Source organism: Gymnodraco acuticeps, unplaced genomic scaffold, assembly GCF_902827175.1.
Source record: "Gymnodraco acuticeps unplaced genomic scaffold, fGymAcu1.1, whole genome shotgun sequence".
NCBI classification, from domain to species: Eukaryota; Metazoa; Chordata; class Actinopteri; order Perciformes; family Bathydraconidae; genus Gymnodraco; species Gymnodraco acuticeps.
Genome location: NW_022991031.1, coordinates 241389 through 251759, shown reverse-complemented (window position 1 = coordinate 251759; position 10371 = coordinate 241389). Strand labels below are relative to the sequence as shown.

Below are 10371 nucleotides of genomic sequence, written 5' to 3'. Positions count from 1 at the left end.
CAATGTTAATTTTGTTCACAATTTGTTAAGTTAATTTAATAATATATGTATTTTTGAATCAAGTATTCATCTGTATTGTCTTCATTGTTAGTTTCCACATGCCTAAAACAACCTCAAGCTAAATCTAAAAGTTGATGGCTAAATAAGAGCGTTTGAGAAATTGTGCAAGGCATACAGTAATAGTCCGAATAGTCGATTAATTAATCGATAGATTAATCGATTATCAAATTAGTCGTTTGTTGCAGCCCTATTATCCCATGTATAAATAAAACGTGTTATTCAGCAACCCTTGCAATTTGGGATTTTATTTTTGGTTGGTAGACCTCGGTGAGCTGGTCATTTCAAAAGTAGCTCACCAGCCAAAAAAGTGTGGGCACCCCTGCTCTAGTGTGTACCATTTTTATTCATTGGCTTTATTTACTATTGTTCCACATTTGAGATCAGAACTTCAAGCTTTTCAAATGTATGTTTTGGTGTTCTAAGTCACTTTTGGTACTGAGTGCGAGGAGAGCACTAAACGGTTCAGAACCACAAGTCTAGAGGACTTATTTCACCCTAACATGCTTGGTGTATGAACATTAAAAGTCTGGTGGCAAACAATTGTGTATATTGAATATAATATTTAAGAATCTAAATGTCTAATATGCATGTGTAGATCAAACAAAGACAGACCAAAGTGAGAAACATAATTGAAATGCACTCATTAGCAATGCTTGAGAGGTAGCTGTGTGAATGTCTTCTCTTAACTGCAGTGGTTACTTTTCCCCCTTTCTTGAGCAGTGAATCGTTTTAAAACATTCTTAACATTGTAAACATACACTGAATTTGGTCCAAATACTCTTAGTCAATTTAATCCCAAAAAAAAAAGACTCCCAAAAAGTATCATCCTGTTGGTGTAATGTTTGTTCAGATCTACAGTTCTTAATTATTGCTGTGGATCCACACCTGACAGAGCCTCCTCCTGCAGGTCCAATATGGCGACGAACGCTGTGAAAAAACCTCCGTCAGCTCACCCAAGCAGAGTGCATGGAAACACTCGGGCTAACATTGGTGGGCCGTCCTCTGATCAGCATGATCCAGGACTATACACCCCCTGCCAAAACCAAGGAGCTCAACCCCACCACCCCCAACACCACCTCCCTGGCCGGCCTGTCTTCTACGTCCATGCTCCACCCCCACCCCCTTTCCACACCTGCCAGTGGCCCATGCCCTTCTCCTATAACCCCTTTGCTGGTTTCCCAGGAATGGGTGAGTCTTGAGTTTTTACATTTTGGTGGAAACATTTAAAAATTCCGGTGTTTGGTTCTATATTTTAGGTGAAAGCAAAAAGGCTGGGTTCAGTTAGTTTGATGCAAGCGAGGGACACAATAACATGAGAACTACAACATTCATTATCCAACACCAGAGATGGAAGAAGTACTCAGATATTGTACTTGAGTAAAAGTACGAGAGTGTCGGAATACTGCATTCAAAATGTTACTCAAGTAAAAGTATCAGCATCAAAATCTAGTTAAAGTAGCGACAGTAAAAGTAGTCACTGTGCAGATTGGTTTATTTCAGAATAATATATATGATATGTTTTATAATGATTGATCATGAAAGTGTTCTCAAAGCTGGTAAAGGTGCAGCTAGTTTGAATGACTTAATATTCTGCAGGGTAGCTTGTGGATTTACTCCAGGTGGAACTAAAGTCTGATTTAACACTTGATTAGATTTCACATCATTCATCCACATCTGTAAAGTAACTAAAGGTATTGAGTAACTGTATAAATAAAAGTTGAGTAAAAATACAAAGTAGCAGAAATACTCAATTAAAGTACTAGTATCTCAAAATTGTGCTTGATTAAATGTTCTTGGTTACTGTACATCACTGTCGAACACAATGGTCTTATACTGTATGTATGTAACTTTTCTATGACAGAAATGTAAACTCAGATATTGAAATTTGAAAGTGCTGCTCACTGGACTTGAACGTCCTTCGCCGATTCACCGTTTCTTGTTTCTACTTCTCAGGCTATGGTATGGTGATGCCCTCGTTTCCTCCTCCCAATCCCTATATGGAGGTTCCAGCATACATCATGCCCCGCCCTCACATGCAACCAGTCGACTACAGGCGTTTCATCCACCCCCAGGCCCAGGCTCAGGTTCCTAGCGCAGCCCATCAGAACCCATACCAGCCCTGTAGAGTCCGCCCACATCATACCGACCCAGTGAGAGAAACCGTGAACTCGGAGGTCCAAACAGACCCCCGACAGAGAGGAGGAGGTTTCAGTGAGGAAAGCCCACTCATCAGCGCAGATTCGGGTAGTGGAACCGCAATAAACTCTCCTTCATCCTCGAGCTCAAGCTCCCAAAAAACCAAACACTGCTGAAGTTGAGAACGACGCGTTACACAGCAGTGATGCAAAATACCTCCTGGTTAAAGGGACCAGTAACAAACATGGCTTTAACAGCCTCCGACCTACAGGAACGACAGCCAGCCAGTCATGTATCCGAGCAACCCTGGACACTCAGAAGAGCCGAAAAGAGAGTGTGGGTCAGGAGAATGTTCCCCCATGCAGGAACGCTCACTGCAACATGTGGTCTGTTGGCTCTCAAGATAGTATGGTTCCTGTTTGTAGCTCCTCCCAACAAGAGGAGGAGGTTGTCAAAGAGAGGCTGATCTCCGTTCCTGACATCCTCATGAGTTGGGGAGGTGGTACGCCTCAGGAAACGATACTGAAGATGGCAGGTAAGCTGCTTCAGAATGACCTCCAAACTGAAGTAGAGCAGGATAAGTCTGTTCACCAGAGTGGAGTCGAGACCAGAATCAGTCCAGAGGCGGCTTATCCTAAAGATGATGCTCAGGGTAACTTAATCTCTGAGCACAGTGAAGTCCTTTTCAAGATCCTCAAACTGAGAGAAGCTGAAGAAGGACGATACGCAGAGTCCAGGAACAATGAAGAGTCTTTGGGACTCGTTGGCTCCGTAAGGCATTGTCTTCCATACGCAGATGAACTCCTACAATCCTCATCCCATAAGCTCCTTGACAATGAGCAAGAATATAGCATCGAGACAAATTTGCGTGAAGACACGACACCAATCATTCCCTCTATAAATAATAGCTCCTACCTGAAGAGAACCTGGAACGAGTCCATTTGGTCCGTGGAGTCTCTGGCCCCCTTCATCCCCACCAAGGAGTGGTTGCAGCACAACGGCCTGTTAGCAGCCGATGTGATTGAGGAGCAAGCCGAGAACGACAACCCCATTGTCAAATCTAGAGAAAAGTGTTCCTCTTCTGACACCAGTCTGTCGGACAGCTGGCTCTTGTTCTGCACCCCTGCCGAAAAGACAAGCCTACAAAAGAAGCCGGAAAGGGAGAGCGACATGGAGGCCTCTGACATAAAAAGTCCAACTCAAGCCCAGGGCGGGGCTCCTTCAGAAAAGGATTGCTCGGCTTCCCCAAATGAACTGCAGAGTACAATTATTGTATCTTCCCCCACTAAAGAGGACACAAATAGGTCTTCTGAACCTGAGGCTAATCGAAGCCCAAACCAGGACATTTTAAATGAGCAGCAGAAGAAAAGGAACGGCCCTCAGCAGGAAGAGAATCTGAACTTGAATTCTATTGGGAAGACGTGCGCAAGAAAGCTGAATCTACAAAATGGAGCGGGCATTGAGGTGGAAGATGGAGCACGTGGGAACGAAGAAGTTAGTCGGCTTGGAAAAGAGCAGCTGGGCGTCCCGATGGCTGATCAGAAGACGGCAGAAGTGTCTCCATCGAAGGTGGACTTTGGAGTCCAGTGTAATGAGTTCCAGGAGCACAAGTGTGCCTGTGAGGAGAGGAGGTGTAGCATGGGACCAAACAGGAATCAGCCTCTTACATATTCAGGTGATCTTCTTTTTGATTTGACCACAATTAAATTATGCTGAAAATGACCATAGTGCTGTAACTAGCTTGCTTGTCTTGTAGACAATAAGAATGGGAACTATAGACAAGGAGAAGGACCAATCATGAGGGGACAAACACAGAAGAACCAGAGGAAACAAGGCTACAGGAAACCAAGGGGTCAATGTAAGGTCTCTAAAAATAGATTTGACCAATACTGCATCTTCAGGTTGGAAAACCTGCGGCTCAATTGACTCTTCTAAAATATATACACTTTCTTTGATTCTGGATCCTGCCCATTTTATGAAATGTCAGTCATTTTTAAACCATAGAATGTTCTGTTAATTGAACAGCATCAGAAAAGAAAAACATGACAGTTTAATTATCCATCCCAACGTAAAGTAATGCACGGCTTTGGATGCGTTCTTGAAGCATTAATGCAATAAATCTGCAAACAGAATTTTCAGATTTAACTTTTAAATTCAGGACTGTGTTGGTTTGACAACATTAATTGACCAAGTATTACATTTTTGTGTTTTCCAAACAAATCAACATTTTAATGGTAGTCCCAACAACTGTTCAGATTTGAGCAGAACATGGTGTGATCATGTAGGACACAAAGCTGATTGGACACATTTTCAGGCCCTTTTTTAAAAGGTCTCTTTTTTTACAGACGGCAGCCAGCATGAAGCCTACAGTGGATACTATGGCAAACCTGGGAAACACCAAGGTTAGAAATGTCTCATTTGTTAGGAGTGGTAGTCGCGGTCATGCGGGGTGGATTCAGTTTTCAAATGTGAGTCTTTCATTTCAATGAAATGTCTTCATTTAGACTGGTAGAACAATTGCAGGGTTACTTAAAATGTACAATTACTATAAACAATTTTAAATGTAGGTGTCACAATATAAAAGTTATGTAAGATTACTTTTGGATGAGTTCAATATCAAATGCAATGTTGACCTTAGTAAAGAGGAAACCAAGATATTTGGTATCAAAAGGTGTCCTCTGCTCAGATGTTGTTTGTAGGAAGACCTGCCTTTAAACAGATTCAGGCAGCAGCCTATACACCAACAATGAAGCACACGAGCACATACTACAGTTTAAAAAAAGCAGGAATAGAATCTGAGTTAACAGGAAATGCTTTTAGTTTAATATTGTTTAATATAAAAAGGGTGTTTTAAATGATTGGCAAAGACTAGAGGATAAAACAAAAGCTGTTTTACTACAATACATACTTTAAAAGCAAACAAAGTGTCTTTGTTGAATTAATCAGGTGTTGCATAAAGAACAAGAAATTCAGGCAGTACCTCTATCACAAATGTATTTATATTTATTCTAAAATATATTGTAATCCAAATATATTTGTTACCAGTAATCTGATTATCTCTTTTAAACTTTAAATTGGGGATTACACTTGCCTTTGTCTCCTGCGAAATTGCTAATATATTAAAACTCTACCATTTGCAGTCAGCATTATGTCCACGTCCTAATTCTTTCCACCAGAGGGCGCACATAAAGCTTTCGTTGTCAGTCTAGGGCAACTAACCCCTCCACCTGTACCATTTGTTGAAGGAAAAAAATAAAGTAGAGGTGTTGCTGTATGTATTCTTTCAACAGAGAAAAAAATGTTATCTTATCACTTGGCATTATGACTTATGTGGAAAATGTGAATCTATTTCCTGACATTGGACCAACTCTGTGACTTGCATGATGTGTGGGTGATAAATCCGACTTCCTTTGGCCCAATACAATTTGTTTCTTCTTCCAGGTGGAAATGGACGTAATCCGCCGTACTGAGCACTGCATTCTCTTCAACAACTTTTGTTTTTAAACAATAAATGTAATATTAAAATGTATTTATAATTAAAAATGTAATATCATATTTTTCAATAAATGTTTTGTATATTTAAATGTTCACTGTCTCTCCCATTTGTTTTTTCAAAACTAAGTTTAAGGTATCTAAACTTTTGGGATTCCCTGGGAACATGTCAGTTAGGAATCCTGTTCACACCTCAGGGCACGAGCTACACATTCAGAGTGGAATAAAACCAGGCAGGTTTGGACAAACGAGACCTGGGGGCCCAGACTATATGAAGTGTGGCTGCCGCTCCAATGGGGCTTTTATTGTTTATACACTTGTGTTTTTTATTCTCCGGTTTAAGTGGAAGGTTATCTTTATTCCTGTAGCCTAGTGCTTAGTGTACTCTGGTTAATTGTAGTTGCTCTACCCAGAATGCATATGTCGATAAAGGAGGACTGGCCCTTTTTCCCCACTTCAAGCACTACTTGGGGGTCGTTTCTAGAATAGTCAAACGCCCTGGGGGGGGTGGCATCAGAAGAAAAAAATACAGTAGCCTACTATAGCCTACCTAGAAATCAGCTGTTTATTAGGCTGCATTTATGCAGTTCAGGGTAATTCTCACCCACCTCTTGCTCTGCACTTGTATGTGCCACCAGCTCAACTCTCTGTCCCTCATCATCAACGCTGGCTGTATATCTGAACTCACGCCCTCATCATTCTCGTCATCATCTTGCACTTGTGCTAAACTGCTGATGATAGTGCTTGTAGCATCGCTGCTGCCAAAAAGGTCTGTCAATTTGCGACATTTATATGCTTCACCTGCGAGTGACTTCTCTTGCCTTCGCGGCCCGACCTTTTTCTTTTCGTTTTCTTTGATGTATCCATGTTTTTTCATTCTCCCTGTCTGCCGCGGCGTCTAATCCCTTCTCTTCGTGTGGCCGGTCTTTTTTCTTGTGTGATTATTTGACAGATAAGAACCACACCACTGCATTAGCGCCCTCTGTCGGTCGTCAGCGCAACTTAAAAGATGACGTTAAACAATTTATTTTTAAAGGGCCGGACGGCCGTTCTGTGGTTCTCCAGATTCTACAGATGGCCAGTCCGCCCCTGCTCCTACGGCAGTGAAATTAGGTGAATACAGACATGTCATTTGCTAACAGTGACTGATGTCTGATTAGACAACACAGTCTCTCCCTCCCTGGTCGTCCAATAGCGGCGCTTGGTCAGGTTCCTTTGGCGTGCAGTTGTGACGCACCAAGTCTCCTTCAGCTTCATAAACTGACGCAAAGAGCTTTCAACTGATTGCAATGTATTCCCATTGGCCTGTCACAAATTGTGCCTCCATATGGGTCCTCCGGTACCGTTTTGTAGTCCTGGGAATATCTATACCTAAATCTGACAAATATCTTTTGTACATTATCAGGTTTTCTCTCTTTTTGTGAATGAGAATCAAAACTACTGAACTCTTTCCAGGCACGGATTATTCTGCCGCTGAGGGTAGCTGGTGAGTGGTGACGCTTCCCGCTTCTCTAGCGTTGCTAGGATACAGACCGCCGCAGTGCCAACTGCAATCTCCGGTTTGTAATCACTTTGTTGCCACTACTTATTAGGCTACTTTTGAACAAAAAATGTACGGGCTTTATGAATTCAGCAATGATACCATCGAAGTTGGCCGGTTACATTTAATTGAGGGGGAGTACGATTCTGAATTGGACAAGGAATATCTTGTCTGGTGGCCCCAAAATGGGAAAATTATGGCTTGGACTGCGAAAGTGTTATCAACTGGCGGTAAATTGCCATATTTAAATAGATCATACATGTACAGCTTATCATTATTATGAACAGTTGTTCAGCCTATGTTTTATTTGTTAATATATAGCAGTGGCGGCTGGTCAATAGAGGTGCTAGGATGGAACGTTTTATATTTATGATAAGTACAATACTGTTTAATATATAAAATCTAAACCGTTATATGTTTCATTAGAATCATTACCCTCTCTCGTCTGGGAGAATTAAGCACCTCAGCGCAGCAGCAGCCAACCAATCGCTGACCGTTGCTACCCCGAAAAATATGGCAGCAAATTTCAGCCAATCAGCGTCCTCAGATCTGAAAGGCGCTCTATAAATCCACTCTAGAGTTATTATTAAAAATACGGTTTTTTATCTAAAAAATTGTCGCCCATTGGAAACAGTAATTAGTACAAATATACTTATATTCTTCAGAAAGATTATATCAAAAAATCAGCCCTCCATAGAGTTCATTATCCTTCAGGTAGCTCTCAGTTTCAAAAAGGTTGCAGACCCCTGGTATAAAATATGCCCCTATCTTCCACAGCCCCACCTAAAATATTTTTCACCAGCTGCCACTAATATATAGTTTAACTCACCTGGCTAGGTATTATCAGCTAAGTATAAACTCATAATGGGTGTAGCATGACCATATGTTATATTTTCCTATACAGAGTATCATTACCAACACATTGTCATGTTAGCAGACAATGTGACTCACATACAAATGTTGATGTACCCTATATATATATATGGATTGTACAAAGTAATAGGCTGAATATCTGTGTTGCTTCCAATAGATGACAAAGGTGCACTCCTCAAGATGAGGAACCGGCTGGTTGAAGGTAAAGAACCTTTTGAACAATCCGGGCCGATGGGAAAAGGCAAGAGGGCAAAGAAAAGGAGGCCTTTTCTGGAGGAGGACGGCGACGTGGAACAGTCAGAGGTGAGTTATTCAAAATCGAAACACCACAAGTTTATGAAGATACACACACAACCACACACAAAAACAAATATTTATGTATGTTGTTGTCTGTTCTCAGGAGAGACCAAGCAAAAAAATCAAGGCCGGAGTCATCGTCATCCACAGACATTATCCAAAAATATAAGGATCTTCAGAAGGTATGTATCTGTGTTATACTAAGTCCAAAGTGCAGTGACCTACATTTACCTAAACTGTGCAATACATACCTGGCTGCTAAATCCTCAAAACACAAGTACATTTATTTAGAAATGAAGCTTAGCGCAAGTTCAAGAAGGAAGACCATACCCCTGGTGTTACACGTCACTGCAAGCTCCTCTCCCATTAACGAGACACGGCAGGCAAAAACATCGTTTTTCAAGTACTGGTCAATTTTGAGATTTTGTGCTATTTTGATTCCATAACATGTTTTCTTTCAGGCTTTTGGAAGGAAAACGTACAAAATACACATTTAAGTGTTTATTTTTACTATAGTTTGTCTATTTTTGTCTGTAGATTTCTCCTAAATTCACCAACAGTTAGCATTCTAACGTAACATAAAGTACCGCTACCGCTGTGTGCACCATGTCAACAGAGGTATCGCTGGAAAGCTCCGTCTCTCCTGCACAATCTCATCGGATCCAAATATGGTAATTTCCTTTGTATCAGCAACCAATCGTGAAAGCACAAAGGGGTCTTAAGGAGGTGACGCTCAACCAATCAAAAAATAGGAAGGTAGCGAAAACAGAGCATTTTATGACATTTTCTCACCTTACATTTTCTCTTTGAAATGCAATTGAATACCCCTGCATTATAGCAACAACAACAATAATAATAATAGCAATAATAATTGGGAGGGGGGGCGCGGCTGTGACTATGTTCTCTGAGGGGAGGCTCACCTTCCCACACTTTGGGAACCCCTGGTTTAAATGACAAAAAGGAAAATGACATCCCTCTATTGGAGGGGCAAAGGAGGCTGGTGGGATTTTTTCGCCGCCAGCAAAGCCGGTTCCTGTGACGGAAAAAAGTGTACTGCCAGCGAGCCTTGCCGTTGGCTCTCAGCCCGAGTCTGAGTTGCCGCCATCCTAGTCTCCGCCAGCATCCCCCGCCCGTGCAGGTGCCCCGGGGCCGGATGTTGTTGTCATCTAGCCTCCCACCCCATCCAGAGCCTACGCCATCTGACAATGTCACTTCTACACCCATAAGCCACGAAGAGAAACCGGTCAGCCACAACAAAAGGAAGTTTGTCGGAACCTGGAAAATGAAGTTCCCGTGGTTGTGCTATAACAAACAAAGTCATAAAATGTATTGCACACTATGTGTAAGGGAAAAAAAGCACAACGTGTTCACCGCGGGGACGTCCAACTTCAGGGTGAAGACTATAGAGATGCACATAAAGGGGGTGGATCACAAAGCAGTGCTAGATGCACAGCATTTACGGAGAAACAACGTTCAAGTTGCCGTTAATCGAATGGTCTGTGCCAGATCAAAGGCGGTAATTGCGGCCAAGAGGAACGTGTATTACCTGGCAAAAGAACTGTTGCTGACACACAAAAACAAAAGCTTGAATGAACTGTGCATTCTGCAGGGATATGAAACCTTGGCAGAACTGCGAGTTTCAGAGAACGCCCTCACAACGACATAGTGCAGGACATGCAGTGCGCCGTAATGTGCTGAAGGAGGATTTCATTGCAAAGTTAAATAACTCAACATTCAAGGGGCTCATGACTGACGAGTCCACGGACATTTCGGTGGAAAAGCTTCTTTGCACATATGTTAACCTAATAAATGACGGTGACTTAGAAACCCACTACTTGTGCAACACAAAGATACTGCATGCTACGCTGCTACCGTAACGCAAACCATTAAGGAGCAGTTGCAAAATTACAACATCGACCTGAACGACATAACTGGCGTCCGTACAGATGGGGCAGCGGTTATGACTGGAAGAG

The 10371-nt window shown here is 42.0% G+C and overlaps 1 long non-coding RNA gene across 1 annotated transcript; it reads left to right on the top strand.

Moving 5' to 3' along the window:
- The first annotated feature begins 3733 nt into the window (after positions 1-3733).
- LOC117559693 lies at positions 3734-4580 on the top strand. The gene is made up of 3 exons (XR_004570986.1): positions 3734-3871; positions 3953-4054; positions 4542-4580. It is a non-coding gene; the product is annotated as an uncharacterized LOC117559693 (long non-coding RNA).
- The last annotated feature ends 5791 nt before the right edge of the window (positions 4581-10371 follow it).